The sequence below is a fragment of the Brachyhypopomus gauderio genome, chromosome 16, assembly GCF_052324685.1.
Source record: "Brachyhypopomus gauderio isolate BG-103 chromosome 16, BGAUD_0.2, whole genome shotgun sequence".
Classification (NCBI taxonomy): Eukaryota; Metazoa; Chordata; class Actinopteri; order Gymnotiformes; family Hypopomidae; genus Brachyhypopomus; species Brachyhypopomus gauderio.
The window spans coordinates 11,553,234-11,564,267 of record NC_135226.1 but is presented as its reverse complement, the minus strand read 5'-3'; the positions used below and the strand labels follow the sequence as shown (position 1 = coordinate 11,564,267).

At 42.5% G+C, this 11,034-nt stretch overlaps 1 pseudogene; it reads left to right on the top strand.

The window, feature by feature from the left end:
* Window positions 1–6,305: 6,305 nt before the first annotated feature.
* On the top strand, window positions 6,306–7,328 carry LOC143478270 (odorant receptor 131-2 pseudogene; annotated as a pseudogene).
* Window positions 7,329–11,034: the final 3,706 nt, after the last annotated feature.

The window sequence follows — 11,034 nt, the reverse complement described above, 5'->3', positions numbered from 1 at the left end:
GTTTGGCTGTCACAGAGGCAAAAACTCGGGTGTGGGAAGAGTTCAGTCAACTCAAGAGGTGAAAGCAGTTCCCGACCAACACTGTATAAAGTGGGGCTGGGGATCTGCTGACCTCGACTGTGGATGTCATTAGGCGGTGGAAGGAATACTTCAAGGATCTTCTCAATCCCAACATCACACCCTCCACTGAGGCTGGCTGACATGTCTTTGCAACATTGCGTGTACATCGAGGGCAGTGCCTCTGGACTGGCAAACCGGGGTGGTGGTTCCCCTTTTTAAGAAAGGGGACAGAAGGGTGTGCTCCAACTATTGGGGGGGATCACTCTTCCCAGCCTCCCTGATAAGGTTCTTGAGAAGAGAGTGCGCTTGATAGTCGAGTCTAAGTTACAAGAGAAACAATGTGGGTTCCGTCCTGGTCATGGAACACTGGACCAGCTTTTTACCCTTGCAAGGGTCCTAGAGGGTGCATAGGAATTTGCTCAACCAGTCCAAATGTGCTTTGTGGATTTGGAGAAGGCATTCAACTGTGTTCCGTGGGGATTCCTCTAGGGGGTGCTCCGGGAGTATAGGGTACAGGGCCCGCTGCTATGGGCTATCCAGTCCCTGTACAAACGATGCAGGAGCAGTAAGTCACACTGGCTCCCAGTGGGAGTTGGTCTCTGCCAGGGCTGCCATTTATCACCAATTCTGTTCATAACTTTTATGGACGAGTGAGGGAAAGGAGGAAAAGAGAGATTGACAGGTGCTGTGGCTGCAGTATAGCGGACACTGTACCGAACTGTTGTGGAGAAGAGGGAGCTGAGCCAAAAGGCAACTGGTCAATCTACGTTCCAACTCTTACCTATGGTCACGAGCTCTGGGTAGTGACCGAAAGAATAAGATCGCGAATAAATCTCACAGACTACTCCATTACACCTGGCTCAGTAGCCAAAAATCTCTGCATCATTCTTGACTCTGGCCTATCGTTTGACAAATAGATAGATAGTACTACAAGGATAGGTTTTCTACACCTCTGTAACATTGCCAAGCTAAGAAATGCATTATCCCACACTGTAAAAAATCTTTGTTTGCTTATATTCTGTGAATATAAAAATTAATGTGGGCAAAGCATGAAAAATAAAAATAGTTACGCAGTCAACATGTGAAGTCCAAAGAAAAAAACTCTGTTGGGCGAGCAATAGTGGTAGTGGAGAAACTAATGCGCATGTTCAAGAGAGACGATTTTCTTGGCACCTTCTGCACCAAAACTAAAACGAAGACCCAGCATTTCACCATTTATCTAGAGGACTTCAAACGTTCACTGAGTGAAGTTAATGTGGATCTTTACTAAGCTAACACAACTAACTTGGTGGTGTTTGTTGCGTTTGAATTTAGGTCGTATTTCAACACATTTTCCAAATGTATAGTTATCAAAACTTGCGCTAAGTTGTTTTTCAGTGTTTACCTTTGCTATGAGTTTAGTAATGTTAGTGCTAATACTGTCGTGGTTGGCAAGGACAAGCTACCGATGAAAAGTTAATTAACCGTTACGTGTTAACTGTCCGTTTTAAATGTAACTTTATGTTATTTCGGCAAACTGTTAGCATGCAGACAAACTTTAGCTACCTAGCTAGCTAGATCTGCGTAGTAATTAGTGGTGGGCTGTTAACGGCGTTCGTTAATTTGATACTCTTATCGGGCGATATAAAAATTATCGCCGTTAATCTATTCTTAAAGTTGGGTTGGGAACTGGGTCAAAATGGGTAAGCAAACTATGATGACTTTCACCTTGATAGTTTAGCTCGGCTGTATTCCTAACCAAATTACACAGTAGGGGCGAGAACGAGTTTTCAAACCTGTGAATTACAAATCGTATGTGTGTTTACATGGATGCAGCCATGAAGTCGCCAGGTTTGCTTCATGGAAAATCAATGAAAATCATGGTTTTAATTTAAATAATTAAAACCCTTTTAATGTATAGTATGTAGGCTTACAAATTCATGTTTACCTGAATAAACAGTTGAACACAAGTAGCCTTATTGAGCATGTTTTTTTTCTTCAAGTATCAAAGTAGAACAGCTTCCTCAAGCAGTCATTGATGCATTTTGGAAACAGGAGATGAGCCCCTGGTCTAATGCACCCTCTGTATTAAGAAACCCTATCTCAAAAACTGACTTTTAGTCATTACTTGGGTAGCACGCATATGAGCCATTTTAATATAGATTAATCTAGATTAATTTCAAGATTTCAGTGAGATTAATCTAGATTAAAAAAATTAATCTATGCCCACCCCTAGTAGTAATTAAGCATTTGCTGAAGCCCAATCAATTTCTAATTAAATACTTATTGCTGGGGGCAATTTTTAGATACTTTTTCCAACCACATACAGCTCCGCGGTGAGTTCCCCTGTTTTCCTGGATGTGTGTTGTATGCGTGTTAGTGTCCCCACCTCCCTTAGAATCAGTGTGTTTTTGCCATTTGTTTTTGCCGTTAGCGTATTGCTAATAAAATAGCATTGAGCTAACGTTGGTATCATGGCTCATTCTTGTCCTCCTGACTCGACGACGTTTCAATTTTTATTACATTTATAAAGCAGCTCTCATATGCCTGTTTGGTGATATTTTATGTTTACTTTTTGACATGCAAATAAAATGCACAATTACTTAATTATATTCTGTATATTTTGAATTTACTTCATAAAGCATATAATGTATAGTTTAGGCAACTTGGATACTAATTCATAATTACCTGAACTAAATAATTGTAGCTGGAACAACATAAAACATTTTGTTGGACTCACTAACATTTTGTTGGCTCAACTTATTTTCTTTAATTAGACTGAATTCTGTAGTTGTCAGCAGAACTTAAAATTTGCTGTTTGCAGAGCTTAAATTAGACCAACTAAAAAAATTAGGTGCAACGGGTCACTAAGATTTTTTTTGTTGGTGAGACTTGAAATTTTTTACAGTGCAGCATGATGCAGAAAAAAACATTATACACCTTTGTTAGCTCCTGATAAGACTACTGTAACTCATTACTATCAGGATGCTCTAATAGGAATCTAAACAAACTTCAAGTAGATCAAAATACTGCAGCCAGAGTTCTAACTAGAATTAGAAAATTCTATCATATCAACCCAGTCTTATCAGCCCTGCACTGGCTCCCAGATAAATTTTGTATCAATTTTTTAAATCTGCACGGGCTTGCTCCTGATTACCAAGAACTTATTTCCTGTTATGAATCCCCACATGTACTGAGATCACAGGACGCTGGCTTCTTATTAGTTCCAATAATTAATAAGGTTATTATTTATAACCTTATTAATTATTGGAAGGGGGAGAGCAGGGGGGAGAGCCTTTTCTTACAAGGCCTCCCAACTATGGAATAACCTTCCAGAATGTGTCCGGGACTCTGACAGTCTCAATCTTTAAGTCTAGGTTGAAAACTTATTTATTTAGTTTAGCATTTGGTAATTAATATGCCCCCTTAGAAAAATTTACAGATCCAGGGGTTCATGGGCAAAGTGTTTTATGGTAAACTGGGTGCTGGTGCTGTTATCCTGTCACTGCACATGATCACTCAAGTTTGTTGACAGTGTAGTGGATGGATGCCAGTGCCTGAAACTCTGAGAGATGAGCCTTTCCTACCGTCCTGGGCCAGCCACCTCCTGCCTATGGAGGATGAAGTTATGGATGAAGGATCAACCCACTGCTCTGGCCCCTCTCACCACCCCAATTTCCCCCCTGCTATGGCTGTATCTCCATGGCCCTGGACTACTTTTACTTACTATCAAGAAGTCTAGTACTCTTAAGAATAAAAATTACATAGAGAACACGTATATAAATACACACAAATATTAGAATATTTATCATTCCTATCACTTCTTTGTTTATGTATCTTTCAAATTATTGGTGTCATGGTGACCGGCGTTGGCCAGAGGAGGATGGGTTCCTCTCAAGGTTTATTTCTCATGCTCTTAACAGGGTTCCCACACCTCGGTTAACATCAAATTCAAGGACCTTTCAATGACTTTCCAGGACCAACTTCCTCAAATTCAAGGACTGCACCTGGCACCATTTGCCTACTGTTACCCCTGAATATGTTGTCAAAAAACAATGTTAATTCAATGCAAATTCAAAAGACCGAATGCCATTTCAAGCCATGCATCCTGAAATGTTCTGTGCATGACGTTAAGCACTGATTAAACGAAAACTTAATTCACACACAACATGTCTGGCAATTAAGCAGTGTACCTGTGAGAAGGTGACATTCACGTAAAGCGGCTACACATACGTTAACTACATACAGGAAACACTAGCTTTCGGTGCTGAACAAACAAACAAATTTCTCTACAGGAGAATGACCAAACTTTTGCAGAGTAAGTCAGCATAGGCCCTGTAGAATCAATATAATTTAAAATGAACTTACGTTGACACGTTGACAGTAGACAAATAATAATAACAATAATACACATATGCATATACACATACAGTACATGTCACCTTGTGGGGGGGGGCCCTGCCGGTCGCCTCCGTTTACAGCGGCAGATGTCCTGTTTTTGGTCACGTGATGTTCGTCCCTCAGGTGGGCGGGACCCATGATCCGTCTCACCTGAGGGTCGTTTGTTCGTCTATATATGTCTTGTCTTTGTACCAGTTGACTGCTGGTTATTATTTTCTTAATCTGGATCTATGTCACGGGTATTTGGTTTGCGCACTTTCTATTAAACCATTCTCTTTCCCTGAGACTTGGCGTGATCGCTTCCTTTTTAGTTGCTCACACTGCCCGTCACAGTACATACATAAAACAGAGGAGCAAAGCCATATAATGAGATTAGATTCGAGAAATCTGGTGTGAGATGATTCTTGCATTTTTCAAGTTTTTAAATCTACTTAATGATTCTTAATTAATTCAATTATAAAGAGAAAATAAGGATTTTAACCACTCCACTTACTGTAGTGAATGTGGTATTTTGCTAAAAGTACGACTACTTTTATGGCATCAGAGAAATCCGAACTTAAGTTTTCCGCATAAAGTAAAATGGTATCAAAAGAAAGAATGTTAAGTTTGAGATTAATTGAGTTTCTAGTGTCCATGCAAAAACTTTGTGAATATTGACATGAAAAAACGAATGCTCCTGGAATTCATCTTTTGACTTACAAAAGGCACATGAATTCACATCAAGTTTAAATCTTCTTTCAAGAAACATGGCTACAGGATATATCTTATTTATTATTTTGAAATGAGTCTCTATTACTTTAGAAGTTATGGGCCATTTGACAAGCCATTGTGGTTTTATAATTTGTATTAGGATGTTTCTTTAAAGAATCTCATTCATTCAACTCTGAATATAAAATGACATTTTTGATTAATTGAATTAATGCTAAAGGAATCACTTTGCAGACTTTTTTTAAATCTTTATAATAACTATCATATCAGATCATATTTTTCAACAAAGGATGAGAAATTTAAAACATTATGACAATCTTTTTCATAGCAATCTTTTGTAAATATTGACTTCCTACCAACTTTGCCCTATTATTCCTTGACTGCGGTCTTCATCCATATGAAATTTCAAACCCCCCAAAATATTCAAGGACCTTCAAGGACGGCTGTCTTTTATGCCTGTTTTCAAAAACTTTCCAGGGCCTTGAACTTATTTTTTCAGATTCACAAACTTTCAAGGATTTCAAGGACCCGTGGGAACCCTGTCTTAGGCAGTGCGATAAAATATATTTTGATTAATTATTTTGTATGCTTTGGAAGTTTTTGTTTGTACTGCTGGTGTTTGTCCTCTTATTTAACATCTTAAAGATTCACACATGCGACCCACCTCCATCTACACATCGTTACATTGAGCTACGGCTTCTGCAACACCACGATTATTCTGCTGTTTGTATTCACAAACCTCCCGCTGGAGTTGAAAGCACTCCACCCGTACTATCACAGGTCCACACACCATCAGCCCTTTGTGTGTATGACGTCAACAATTCAATATGAAAATCAGTCCCATCAAACCCTACATATATGTGTGTTTGCCCACAGATTGTTATTTGACTAAAATCGTTATTCAACAGGTAATGCATTAATAACAATATTATGAAAATGTTTTCTGTTGATGTACTATAGTTGTTAGGATTTAAATGTAAATTATATAACATATATAGCATACATTTTATTTGTGTTCATTATATTGGTTGTTATTCTCTTTATATTGCAAGCATTCTTGTTAGTTTGTTAAATTCATAATTTTTTATCAATGTCCTTTATCAATACTATTCTCAAGCTGTGCTCTTCTTTTCCCCTGCTCCTCTGTATACAAAGGTATGTGCACAGCTGAGTGTAACTGCACTGATGAAACCAATAGCACCAGCTACCAGCTACAACTGGTCAACTCCACGCCTTTAAGGAGTAATATTTCAATGGCCATAACACAGATCTTTGTGTGGCCATTCATATACATGGACGTGTTCATGCTCATTACTTTCTCCAGGAAGCAGGCCTTCAGGACTGAGACACGCTACATACTGTTTTCTCAAACATTACTGATTGATTTTATTTTTCTTTTGCTGACTGATTTTGTGATGCTCATATCCTATAATCATATTCTGATGCCTGTGGTGTTCTGTGTTCCTGTCTGCATGGTCATGGAGATAATCACCATCTGCACACCGATGATAATCACTGCCATGTGTGTTGAGCGCTATGTGGCCATCTGTATGCCTCTGAGACACAGCACTGTCTCCACCTTGAGCAGGACTCATACTGCTATCTTCATCATCTGGATTTTGAGCATCATAATGCCGCTCATGGACTTGATCATCCTTGTTTCAACTGTCTCACAAGATTATCTCTCACAGCTCACCTTTTGCTATTATGAGATTATGACTCCTGAGAAATGGCACCGTTACATGAGAGGCTTGTTGTGCATCATCCAGTTCATAATAATTTTTCTTGTGGAATTATTCTGCTATGTGTTGATTATGCTTGCTGCCCGAGCAGCATCTGTAGACAAGAAATCTGCATCTAAAGGGCTCCGTACTGTCTCACTGCACATGCTTCAGCTTATACTGTGTACTATGGAGATTATCTGCCCCTATATTGAAGCAGTAGTCATAGAACTAAACATCCAGGTATATTTGTCAGTCCGCTTTTTCAACTTTATTACATTTAGTGTTATAGCTAGGGCAGTGAGTCCACTAGTTTATGGCATAAGAGATGAGGCATTTTACACTGCCTTTGTGTACAACATACGATGTGGACAAAATCACAAGAAAATTTCATCTGAAAATAGAAAACTAAGCCCAGCACGAAACGTCACTATTATACGACAGAATGAAACTAAATAAAATGTTAAGTAGATTATTTAATTTGTAGATGCATATAAGCATGTGTTGTAAGAGGGAGGTTACACAATTTACAGCACTGAAAATTCAGCTGTGATAAAGCTGTGAATTAAATTATATTTTAAAACTATAATATTAAAACAATGAAAGACCTTGTGCCTGTTTCTGTCTTATTGCCACATGCATTTCTCTGTTCATCAGACACTGAATGCATCGTCCCTTGTGTTGTCTGTACTGAAGATGTCATAATCAGAAACCCTAAAATGCACAGGACACCTGTGAGCAGGTAGACTGTCCTAGACATATTCTTCAGGTACTTTGGTGGTTACACGTAGTGAGGCTAGTTCTGCCTCGATGTTTCACAACAGTGAGAAACTTGGAATTGCAGGAACACCGATACTTTGATAACTAAGATGTCAGATGAACAGTGAGCACAATTCATGTTATCACAGAACACGATAGTTCGTTAGTGTGTTTGGTTGTGGTTTTGCTAACTATTTGATAACGTTCTGTTTCCTGATCCACTTCGTTCTTCAGCAGAGGTGGGGACTCGAGTCACATGACTTGGACTCGAGTCAGACTCGAGTCATTAATATTAAGACTTTTGACTTGACTTGAAAAAATATTCAGAGACTTAGACTTGACTTGGACTTTTACACCAATAACTTGGGACTTGAATTGGACTTGAACCTGTTTACTTGCAAAGACTTGATTTTTTTTTTACCCCAAATCTAAATTTTAAAACGCATATTAATATTTATAAAGTGCGCCCCATTCATTTCTTTTCCGTCCTTCTGACGCAGACCGGCGTTACACCAGATTCTGTGACCGTCGAATTTTGTGACCACAGGGGGCGCTATTTCACAGTTTCTGTTCAGAGGCACAAACGCTTTACGAATGCTACATAAACTACGCTGATGCACTTTCTTTACTCGTTTTGTTGGTGTCCATGAGCCAAAATATGACAGATGTTTATATTTACATTTATTGTCTCTTAATTACATAAATGTACTTAAACAAGATTTACCATCCCCTCACCATTGCAGCCAACAACGAAATCATGAATGGGGTGTACAGGTGAGCCTTTTTAACTGGGGTCACCAATTCTGACGGCAGCCATCAGAATATGTGACCCCACTGAATCTCCAGGTAACAATAGTAGCCTACACCGTGACCCCACAATAACAGAAAACAATGAAAAAACAACCCTAACCTTTTATTAGTCTATATTTAAACATTTTATCCAAATGTTTAGAATAACCATTCATAATGACAGCATCTTGCTTACGATGAAGCTTGCTATTTTCGTGTAAAATGAAAACGAAACATTCTTGTTTAAGTATGTAATTAAGTAATTAATGTAATTATGTAATTAAGAGAAGATAAAATGTAAATGATCTGTCATCTTTTGGCTGGCGGACACCAACAAAACGAGTAAAGAAACGCAACAGCTGTGACGGGCAGGGTGAGCAACTCAAAAAGGAAGCGATCACGCCAAGTCTCAGGGAAAGAGGATGGTTTAATAGAAAGTGTGCAAACCAAAAACCCGTGCATTGTTCCAAATGAAGGAAATAATAACCAGCAGTCAACTGGTACAAAGACAAGACGTATATAGACGAACAAACGACCCTCAGGTGAGACGGATCACGGGTCCCGCCCACCTGAGGAACAAACATCACGTGACCAAAAACAGGACCGCTGCCACTGTAACCGGGGGCGACCGGTAGGGGGACCCCCCCACAACGTGACAGACCCCCCCACCAAAGCCGCACTCCCCTCCGGATGTGCGGCTTACAGCGGCAGCACACAAAACACAACAAAGGGGCGGGAGGGCGGGGACAAGACAGGGACCCGTTTCCTGCCGTCCTGAGCTGAAACACAAAACACATAAGGTCCTCGTCACAGGACGCAGACCAGGCAGGGACCCGTTCCCTGCAGTCCTGGAGCTGAAACATAAAAACACATACAGATTAGCTCGCCTCCTGGGCGGGACCCTGGACCGACTGGGCCGTCAACAAGACGATAACCACGCCCCGGTCGGTCACAGGGCCCTCGCGCCCTAACCGGCCTTAGGCCGCTTAAGCCCCACCGCTGTGTGCGGACCGGGAGCACATGGCCCAACAAACGTCATAGGTGTGGATGTGTGCAGGCCGCCACACTGGGGTGCGGCCACGGCTTCCACAAACACCTCCCGAACCTACCTCCTTGCTCGGAGCTGACCCCTGCCCTTTTCGCTAGGGGTCACCCCAGACTCCTGGGGAGTGAATCACTCCCCGGGGCCCCTCATCTCAAGGTGGACTCCTCCACCCAACCCAGGAGCGCCAGAGACCAGGGCCCTGGCAATCCGCAACAGGGACACGCTGGTCACCCCGAGCTCGAAGGAGAGGGTCTCCTACTGGAGACCCCACTAGGTCTGGGAGTACCGCAGTCCACCACCAGGAGCGACCTGCAACACATCACACACACACACGCACACAGACGACACATAACACAAAACGCGCACTGCTCCGACCACTGACCCCCCTTTTACACAGGGGGGAAGGGACCCCTTCTTGGCATGAGGAGACACCCTGTCCTTACACCCCAGGCGTCCTCCGCCTACAAAGGGGTACAGGGGCTCCTCTTTGCTCAGGGGTCCCTCCCAACCGGTCAGGTCTTCTGATGGAGCAGTGCCTTCTGAGCCACATGTCGTGGCTCAGGAACCCCATAGCTCCCCCCCAAAAACATATTTAGGGGGGGCCCCTCCGGGGAACAACAAAACAAAAAACACAGACACAACATACAACATACACGCACCCAAGGTGCCCTCCGTGCCACATCCAGTGGCACGGGACCTCTAATGGGCCCCTCCCCACACACAGTGAAGAGGGGTGCAAGAGAGGAATTACATAAAACAAAGCACGCTACACTCTAGGACAAAACGAACACGCAAAGACAGAACACAAACAAACGGACAGGACCCACCGATGCGCGCGCTCTGCGGAGCGTGACGCGCCCACTCCAGCTCTCTCTCTCACCGTTTTCACCACGGGATCCGTAGATCTTTGGAGAGAGAGAGCAATGCGCGAGCGGCTTGCGCGCCACGCCCACAGCGGCGCGTCCCTCTGGCTCGCAGTCGCTCACCCCCGTCACCACGGGATATCGGGTGAGCGAGGCGAAAGGAGCAGAGAGACGTGTCTCACGCGTTCTAGCGCGCGGCACGCACCGGTGGACCCGACTACATACACACACGAACACCACCAGCGAAACACACACCACGGCACACTCACACACTCGCTCACGTCCGCGTCGTTATTAAAACAAAACGCTACAACGTACATACACACACACACAGAGACGATAACGGACAACGGACATGCGCAATGTGAGGCACCGGTAATTTCGCTGGGCGAGAGCAGAGTCTACCGGTCCCCAGCTCTAGTCACCGCCGTGTGATTTACGGGTTTAAACACAAACAACATTTAAACACGGCGGGACGAGTGGGGACAGACTCAACACTCTCTCAGACAATACACGACAAGCACAAAGCACGTAGACAAACACTTACCACGAGACATGACCACGAACGAAGGAGAAAGCAAAGGAGACTGGCGGCTTCCGAAGGTGGCTGGTTATTCTGTGACGGGCAGGGTGAGCAACTCAAAAAGGAAGCGATCACGCCAAGTCTCAGGGAAAGAGGATGGTTTAATAGAAAGTGTGCAAACCAAAA